General features: G+C 42.0%; 1 long non-coding RNA gene across 1 annotated transcript in view; it reads left to right on the top strand.

Moving 5' to 3' along the window:
- Positions 1-613: 613 nt before the first annotated feature.
- The window catches only part of LOC127692899 (uncharacterized), a 29,492-nt gene continuing 20,063 nt past the window's right edge, over positions 614-10,042 (top strand). Inside the window, exon 1 of the long non-coding RNA XR_007979534.1 lies at positions 614-1,239. This is a non-coding gene — a long non-coding RNA (uncharacterized LOC127692899). The remainder of the gene's footprint in view (positions 1,240-10,042) is intronic.

The following is a 10,042-nucleotide window of genomic DNA, read 5'->3' as shown; positions in this document are numbered from 1 at the left end:
TTGGACTAGAAAAGCAATTGAGTGCTGTAGGGAGAGCTTAACATACTATCTGAGTAGGGACATAGATGACAGCTGTACTTCAAGCAATAGGGATGACAGAGGACAATATTAGCATCTGGGTTGGAGCCCATTTATGTGCTATGTTGACAAAGAACCTGGCTGCTTTCTGCCCATATCCTGAGAACTTGCCTGAAGTTAAATTAAAAAGTAGTTAAAAAAGTAGTGGACTAATTTCTTTGGCAGAGCAAATTTCAAGACAGAATATTGTTGACTCCCATGGCAGGGTTATTGATAAGACTTATACAGATCTGAAAGGGGGAAAAAAGGAGCGTGTAGAGCAGAAATAAACATCACATGTAGAATTCAGAGAGAAAAAGATCACTAGGAAGCTTTCACTGTCAAGGAAAGCACTGGAAGAGACCTGTAGCTGGTAAAGAGATGGAGCTTCTGGATTTGTTTTTTTGTTTGTTTGTTTGTTTGTTTTTTTTGTTTTTTTGTTTGTTTGTTTTGGTTTGGTTTGGTTTTTTGTTTTTGTTTTTTTGAGACAGGGTTTCTCTGTATAGCCCTGGCTGTCCTGGAACTCACTCTGTAGACCAGGCTGGCCTAGGAACTCAGTAATCTGCCTGCCTCTGCCTCCTACAGTGCTGGGATTACAGGTGTGTGCCACCACAGCCCAACAAGGTCGAGCTTCTTAGGAAGGATCTCAGCCTTTGAACTGGACTGAAGGGAAGGTTGCCTGAGGGTAAGGCCGACCCAGCCAAATTTACAACTTGTTGAAGAGCCTGAGGCATTTTCTGCTCCTAGAAAGTAACAGAGTAAAATCCCTGCTGTTACTGTGATCCAGGGGGCTAGGGTCGATCCTAAGCTGGCAGCTGAACTTGTCAGTGTCACCTACACGGTTTTGTAGATGGCTCTCCACCTGTGGGTTGTGACCCCCAAATGACCCTTTTACAGCGGTAGCATAAGACCGTCTGTGTATCAGATATTTACATTATGATTCCTAACAATAGCAAAATTACAGTTAAGAGGTAGCAACAAAATTAATTTTATGGTTGGGGGTCACCAAAACATGAGGAATTATATGAAAGGATTGAAGCACTGGGAGAGTTGAGAACGACTGGTTTAGAGGCACAGAGGAGGCAAGACTGAAGAGATTATGACTTCTTCCTCTTCCGTTTCAAAGAGCCACAGAGGCCAGGCAGCATGCGGCAGCAGAGCCACTGCATGACGTTGTGAGAGGTAGGTGGAGCCTCCGATTAGGTGGTGACCCCAAGATGTTGGAGATGATGGAGTCAAGGAGAGCTGTGCACAGGGAGGACAAGCAGCTAAGGAAGAGTCTGTGCTGTGCTACAGGTAGCAAAATTGGAGGAATGATGATGCAAGATATATCCTATTCATTTGCACTGATGCCGCAGTGGCTCCAGTAGCTTTTTTTGAGACAAAGTTTTATAGACTGAGCTGAGAAATGTCTCCTGGAGCCCTTCGGAACACCTCTATTCAGAAGCTGAAAATCTCACTTGGCAATTTGCTTTGCTCCTAAATTCTCCCCCTTTCTTAGTAGCCTGGACTAAGAAAAACCAAGCAAATTGAGATGTAAAAGAATCCATTTTGAAGTAAGTCACTAGACAGAAAATTCTGCAACCCTTTGCTCCAGTTGTTTACATAATTACATTTACCTCCCAACAGTATATAAATGAAGTGTGGCTCTGACACTATGGTATGAAAAGCATTAATTAGCACAGTGGTATAAATATATTTCATGTGTCTTGACTGTATATTAGCTTATAAGTCATTGGACATAATTTAAAAGATATAATGTTATTAAGAAGAGGCTAGTTTAACCAGCAACACATGAAAAGTACAAGTTCCTTTTGTTTTTTGACCCTCATAGTCACCCTTGCAGGACAAGGGTGGCTTTGAAACAATAGGCCCAGACTAGAATATATTTACATCTGAGGAACCTTAAACAATGTCCTTGTGGAACAGGTGGGTGTTGGGCAAATTAGAAAGAATTTATATTTGAGTTGGTGCAAAGCTCAGAGCTGCCTCAATGGAAGCTTGTGAGGAACTGCTTTTGTCTTGCAGACCCCACCTAAGTGGTCTTTGTCCAAAACAACATTCTTAACTTATCCAGGTGTGATTAAGGATGCAGTTCATACTTATTACTCACAGAGACTAATTTGACAAAACTTCCTTTAAAGTCTCTTCAAAAGTTTATATCAAGAAGATTGATGTTGTCCGTGTTTGAGCTTTTAAATTTGTTACATGGGAAAACGTTTTACCTGGTTGATTTTATACTCCTTGTGCCAAATGGTTATGCTAATTGTTCCTTATGCCTGCTTTACTGGATATATCTTTTGATATGTAAATGTCAATCCCTCATGCTTAAAGGCTCATGCCTCAAAACAGAAAAATACACTCAGATCCCAAAACCACCTCTGTGTCTGGTGTCTGTGTGCCATTTTGCCAAATACATGCCTTCCTGGACCAAAAGAATCCTGGTTATCCCACGGCTGAGTTTGGTCTGCGGCACATTTGAGGCAGTGAGAGGCACTGATTGGAGGGGAGAGAGGAGGAGGAGCTAAGAGAAGGAGGGGCGGAGCTACACGAGGGAGCCGAGGAGAGACACAGATCCAGATGGTGTCAGATATGCCTCTGGTGTGTTGAGAGGTTAGAAATATTGGGATAAAACTTTATCATTGTAATTTGGCATTATGTAATTGGGAGTTTCATACACATAAATATATTTATGGAGCTACTCAAGTTTAAGAATCATGCTTTACTGGATACTTGGAAGTAGTGGGTGCTGGGCAGGAGAGAGAGAGACCCGCTGGGACTTGGAGCAGAGGCCTGGCAAGGTGGTACTATATTTTAGCAATTTCCCACTACAGAATGAAGTCATCTAAGCCCTTTGACACAAGACATGAAGCTACAGGATTTGGTGTAGAATAATTATGAATTATGGTTATCCACATCCAATTTCAAATGAGTGAGGCTCAAAGCGTGATATTTGTTATGCTCTGTGCAATCACTGGGGGATTACCCCTAGTCTAAATCTCTAATGTTAATCTGGCTACCACCTCAACTGTGCTCCCCACATACTTGTTGTTTGAAATGATCTGGGTTGGTTTTGCTCCAGCAGTCTGGTTTCCTGAGGAGACATTTTACTCTGGCACATGCTGCTGGTCCGTCATGACTCATGAAGGCCTCCTCTTCTCTCTATCTTCTTCACGTTTCTCTCTCTCTCTCTCTCTCTCTCTCTCTCTCTCTCTCTCTCTCTCTCTCTCTCTCTCTCTCTCCTTTTTTCCTTCCTCCCTCTCTCTTCCTCATTCCTCCTTTTCAGTCACTCCTATAATTTCCTTTATGACTTTATCATATGTATATTATCCTAGTTTGTTTTCCATTGTTGTGACAAGCACAACAACCACAAGCAGCTAAGAGAGGAAAGAATTTGCTGAGGTATGGCTTGTTGTCTCTATATTGTAATGCCTTAAGATCTGGAGTCTGCAAGTGACCCCACCCCACACCCCTACCCCCACCTCCACCGCCACCCCATTTATTTCTGGTTGGTAAATAAAGATGCTGATAGTCAATAGCTGGGCAGAAAAGACATAGGTGGAGTGTAGGTTTCCTGGGTTTGGGTTGGAGAAGAACCACGATAGAGGGAAGGTGGAGAAGGAAGGAAAAGCCACCATGGGTTAGGTGAGCCCTGAGGGCCGGCCAGATGGAGTTAAGAGCAGCCCAGATGAAGCAGAGTAAGTAGTGAGTAATAATTCAGGGTTGTTGATAGGAAATAGATTCTGATAGCATAGAGGGTAGATATCTGCCCAGCTCTTTGCTGTTTAAGATTTATTATAAATATAAGGTCATGTGTGTCTTTTATCCAGAAACTAAATGAACGAGGTGAAGTAGAAGCCCAGGCCAGGATTAAAAATTTCTACAAGCATTTATTTGACTTACATTCTCCGGTAGCAGTCCACCACTGAGGGAACTCAGGACACTATGCCAAAGCAGGAACAGAAGTGGAGACCAAGAAGGAAAAATCCTTCTTGTCTCTCCTCCTCTGGCTTACTCAGCTGCTTTCCTTTTTTCTTTCTTTTTTCTTTTTTTTTTAATTTATTGATATATTTATTTACATTTCAAATGATTTCCCCTTTTTTGGACCCCCACTCCCCGAAAGTCCCATCAGTCCCCCTCCCTCCCCCTGTTTTCCCACCCAACCCTTCCCACTTCCCTGTTCTGATTTTGCTCTATACTGCTTCACTGAGTCTTTTCAGAACAAGGGGCCACTCCTCCGTTCTTCTTGTACCTCATTTGATGTGTGGATTATGTTTTGGGTATTCCAGTTTTCTAGGTTAATATCCACTTATTAGTGAGTGCATACCATGATTCACCTTTTGAGTCTGGGTTACCTCACTTAGTATGATGTTCTCTAGCTCCATCCATTTGCCTAAGAATTTCATGAATTCATTGTTTCTAATGGCTGAATAGTACTCCATTGTGTAGATATACCACATTTTTTGCATCCACTCTTCTGTTGAGGGATACCTGGGTTCTTTCCAGCATCTGGCAATTATAAATAGGGCTGCTATGAACATAGTAGAGCATGTATCCTTATTACATGGTGGGGAATCCTCTGGGTATATGCCCAGGAGTGGTATAGCAAGATCTTCTGGAAGTGAGGTGCCCAGTTTTCGGAGGAACCGCCAGACTGATTTCCAGAATGGTAGTACCAATTTGCAACCCCACCAGCAGTGGAGGAGTGTTCCTCTTTCTCCACATCCTCGCCAACACCTGCTGTCTCCTGAATTTTTAATCTTAGCCATTCTGACTGGTGTAAGGTGAAATCTCAGGGTTGTTTTGATTTGCATTTCCCAAATGACTAATGAAGTTGAGCATTTTTTAAGGTGTTTCTCTGCCATCCGAAGTTCTTCAGGTGAGAAATCTTTGTTTAACTCTGTACCCCATTTTTTAATAGGGTTGTTTGGTTTTCTGGAATCTAACTTCTTGAGTTCTTTATATATATTGGATATTAGCCCTCTATCTGATGTAGGATTGGTGAAGATCTTTTCCCAATTTGTTGGTTGCCGATTTGTCCTTTTGATGGTGTCCTTTGCCGTACAGAATCTTTGTAATTTTATGGGGCCCCATTTGTCAATTCTTGATCTTAGAGAATATGCTATTGGTGTTCTGTTCAGAAACTTTCTCCCTATACCGATGTCCTCAAGGGTCTTCCCCAGTTTCTTTTCTATTAGCTTCAGAGTGTCTGGCTTTATGTGGAGGTCCTTGATCCATTTGGATTTGCGCTTAGTACAAGGAGACAAGGATGGATCAATTCACATTCTTCTGCATGCTGACTTCCAGTTGAACCAGCACCATTTGTTGAAAAGGCTATCTTTTTTCCATTGGATGTTTTCAGCCCCTTTGTCGAGGATCAAGTGGCCATAAAATTCAGCATCCTTTCATGCTTAAAGTCTTGGAAAGAACAGGAATTCAAGGCCCATACCTAAACATCGTTAAAGCAATATACAGCAAACCGGCAGCCAGCATCAAACTAAATGGAGAGAAACTTGAAGCAATCCCACTAAAATCAGGGACTAGACAGGGCTGCCCCCTTTCTCCTTATTTTTCCAATATTGTACTTGAGGTACTAGCTCAGGCAATTAGACAACATAAGGAGGTCAAAGGGATACAAATTGGAAAGGAAGAAGTCAAACTATCATTATTTGCAGATGATATGATAGTCTACCTAAGTGACCCAAAAAACTCCACTAGAGAACTCCTACAGCTGATAAACAACTTCAGCAAAGTAGCAGGTTATAAAATCAACTCAAGCAAATCAGTGGCCTTCCTATACTCAAAGGATAAGCAGGCTGAGAAAGAAATTAGGGAAATGACCCCCTTCACAATAGCCACAAACAGTATAAAGTACCTTGGGGTGACTCTTACCAAACATGTGAAAGATCTGTATGACAAGAACTTCAAGACTCCGAAGAAGGAAATGGAAGAAGACCTCAAAAAATGGGAAAATCTCCCATGCTCATGGATCGGCAGGATCAATATAGTTAAAATGGCCATTTTGCCAAAAGCAATATACAGATTCAACGCAATACCCATCAAAATCCCAACTCAGTTCTTCACAGAGTTAGAAAGAGCAATTATCAAATTCATCTGGAATAACAAAAAACCCAGGATAGCTAAAACTATTCTCATCAACAAAAGAAATTCTGGGGGAATCACTATCCCTGACCTCAAGCAATACTACAGAGCAATAGTGTTAAAAACTGCATGGTATTGGTACAGTGACCGGCAGGCAGATCAATGGAACAGGATTGAAGATCCAGAAATGAACCCTCAGCTGCTTTTCTTACACAGCCTAAGACACCAGGGGCGGTGACACTCACAGTGGATAGGCCCTCCCACATAGGCCTGCCCCAAGAAGAAGTCCCACAGACACGCCCACAGGCAAGTCTAATACATACAATTCCTCAATTCAGGTATCCTCCAGCCAGATCAGGTCAAGTTGACAAAAACTACCCAGTATACATATATCTAATATTTTTTAGTGTCATATTGCTGGATATCCATTCTTCTAGCTGCTTCTGGTGACAAGTTGCAGCTTTCCAAGCAAGGTCTTCTACCTTAAGTCTTTATAATTTCTAAAATATTTTTATAATTTTTATAAAATTATATATTTATAAATTTTATTTTTAAAATTAATTCTCTATTTGAGGTTCATCCTTCCTATGCTAAATTAAATGCTAAATAAATGGTTTCTGCAATGACTCCATGCAGAATGAGGAACCTGTGAGCCCATTTTCTTGTCATTTCCACATCCACAGTAGTCTTCTACTCCCTTGCTTGATTATTCTGTTAGAGTTCACAAGCAGGCAGGCAAGGTCCAAAGCACAACACTACCTTATCCTTCTTCCCTATGCTGAAGAATTTCTAAGCTCTGAATTGCAATCAGATTTTATACATTACACAGTGGCCTGCTCAACTGAAGGGCATTGAGTAGAAACTCTCACTTTCATTAGAAGCAAAGCAGAGATTGTACACATAACAGAGGGTCTGGGCCTAATCCGAGGAAGAGCAATTCCTACCTTCTGACTGCATTAGAATATTCAATCCTTTAATTATTGAAAGCTCCTTCCTGGAAAAGGATCTGAAACATGTTTAAAGACTATTAAGTTTAAAATAACTGGGATCAAGTATACTGACAGGCAGATGAAAATATCACCATTAACTTCATATGTTAACGAAAACATTACTGATAAAAAGAATATAAATTTTTCAAAACCTTGAATGAATCTCATATGTTGGATTTAGTTCTTAAGAGACAGGAAGATGACCTAGATCAAACCTTCAAATTGTCCTTAGTCTAAGGGATGTGCCTGGAGGAGAGCTGTGTATCTCACATGAACTTGTAGGCAGTGGGAATTAAAAATGAGGCCAAATGTTTTGCTGTTCTCAGCCCCCTGGGTTTTCGATCTGGGCAAAGCTGGAAGACTGAGAAATGAAATGGAATGTTTATCCACACTAATGCTTAATCAGTTCCTAACATCTATATTGTGAAAACATCTAGACAAAACATAGGGGATGAGGGGGTAGCCAGAGCTCACTGTTTGTCTCACTGCTCCATGCTTAGGTGCATCAAAGAACACTGGACAGAAGCAGAGGGCTAGCCTCTGACAATCAGTGTCTAAACCTCTCTGTTTCAGGTGATCTACCTTGAACATTCCATCCAGTAGGTCATGTTTGAACAGACCCAGCGACTTTGGAAGCTTGCCCTGTGGTACCTCTTCGATGGTGTACAAGAAGTTCCTTGGCAGGCTTTCCTCTGGGAACTGAAGACATGTGTGACCAACTAATTACTCCAAGTTTCTGATTTCAGGACACAGGGTCAAAGTTGCGGAGTCTGGGGATCTGGGTAGTGTTGTGAAACATGAGCTTGTCCCATTCTCTTGCCATTGCCGCAGACTATCTACTGCCAGGGGTCACATGGTAGGCCTTATGGAGGCCTCTCCCTGCCTGTGTTTGTTGCAGGAGTGTCTTAGAAGCTATGTTTTGGATGTGGGATTCCTTGTGCCCAGAGTCTGGAGCTGGAGGTCAGTTGCAATCAGAGATTTTGAGGAACTGTTACAGGATGTTCCTGGGCTGGGTCTTCATGTTGGAGGGCTTTCTCATAACTCTCAGTCCTAAGACAGGCTGTTAATTGGGGGGATCTTGGCAGGACAGGATGTAAATATTTGCCTGTTACATTGGTGGAGTCCTGATTCTATCCAGAGTTGGGGCTTTGGAAGTGGACACTTATGACAACAAAAACTATAAAAAATACTAATGAAATAAGGAAAATGTTTGGAGCGTGCTTTCCCAGGGTCCTGGTGTATACTAGCTGCCTGCCATATTTATGTTATAAAATTCTTTGCAAAGATACTATAGTCAGCTCTACTCTAGAGTGTTATTATTACCTTCATTTTTCTAATACAAAAACTGATGGTTAGTCATGGGGATTCATTCTAGGGTCACACAGATACACAATGTCAAAGGGACAAATGATAGGATCCTTTGTTATCTTTCTTTAAATGACTGCTGTACATAAAAGGTCTCTTGATATTTTCCTGGACCCTCTGTTGTGAACTGACCAGCTGGGAGTTAGGCACAAGATGCTTGAGATTTTTCTCATGTAATCAAAAAGGAGAAGTTCAGAGTGGGTTGGGGAGAGGGAACAAGGTGGAGGACAAATTATGTAAATACAGACTCAAGAGTGAAATTCTTCTCATCCAAAAATCAAGTTATAAGGAAGGGAATCTCTCTCACCTCATAATTCATGGGAGGACATGTGAGAAAATTAGAAAGAAAGAAAATTAGGGATGGTAGCTCCTGTCTGTAATGCCCAGCTCTCAGGGTACTAAGGCAAGGCAATTATGAGCCGAAGGCCTCCCTAACTATGCTGAGCATGTATAACTGTGGTGGTTTGAATATACTTGGCCCAGGGAGTGTCACCGTTAGGAGGTGTGGCCTTGTTGGAGGAGGTGTGGCCTTGTTGAAGGAAGTGTGTCACTGTGGGGGTAGGCTTTGAGACCCTCCTTCTAGCTGCCTGGGGGCAGTCTGCTTCTGGTTTCCTTTGGTTGAAGATGTAGAACTCTCAGATCCTTCTTCAGCAACATGCTCCTGCCTGGATGCTGCCATGCTTCCTACCATGATGATAATGGAAATGGGATTAGCTACCTGTAAGCTAGCCCCAGTTAGATATTGTCCCTTATAAGAGTTGTCTTGGCCATGGTTCCTTTTCACAGCAATGGAAACCTAAGATAATAACCTATGTAGACATTCCAGTAGGGACAGTGAGCTGTAAGTTCAAGTCTGAAATGTAAATATGTGCAAAAATAGGTAGATAAAGAAGGTCTCAGGACTCTGAAGACTGAGCTCAACTGGTCCAGGGCTACCAACAGTTTACTGGGCTAGAAGAAGCTCTCTGACCCTGGAAAGCAGACTTGGAGATAGCATTCATATGTGTAGTGTCTTTTTCTCTTTTCTTTTCTTTTTTCTTTTTTTCTTTTCTTTTCTTTTCTCTTTTCTTTTCTTTTCTCTTCTCTTCTCTTCTCTTCTCTTCTCTCTTTTTTTTTCTTTAAGACAGGGTTTAAGACAGTAGCCCTATCTGGCCTAGAAAGCTACTTAAGGGAAAATGGCCTTGGACTCCTGACCCTTTCCACTCCCAAGCACTAGAATTCCAGGCATGTTCCATGTCTCCTGTTCTTGAGTTGGAATCTTCTTGGGATCCTCACAGTTTTACGCCTCTGACATGGTCACAGGACAGAAACAGAGGGTATTGGTTGTGTTTCTGTCTGGGAGAGAATTCCCAGTTGGAAAGAGCATAGTTTGGGAAAGCAAAGGTAGGAAGGCCAACTCAGTGAGCAAGAACTCCTGAAAAGAAGCTGTGTCCACAGAGACTGGCACTGATTAGGACTTCAGCACTGTGAAGAGATGGACAGCTGGGACTCCGAAGGCTAGTTACCTCATCGTGGGTACCTTTCCTTGG

This window comes from Apodemus sylvaticus, chromosome 9 (genome assembly GCF_947179515.1).
Source record: "Apodemus sylvaticus chromosome 9, mApoSyl1.1, whole genome shotgun sequence".
Taxonomy (NCBI): Eukaryota; Metazoa; Chordata; class Mammalia; order Rodentia; family Muridae; genus Apodemus; species Apodemus sylvaticus.
The sequence above is the reverse complement of the archived record's forward strand: the minus strand, read 5'-3'. Positions and strand labels throughout refer to the sequence as shown.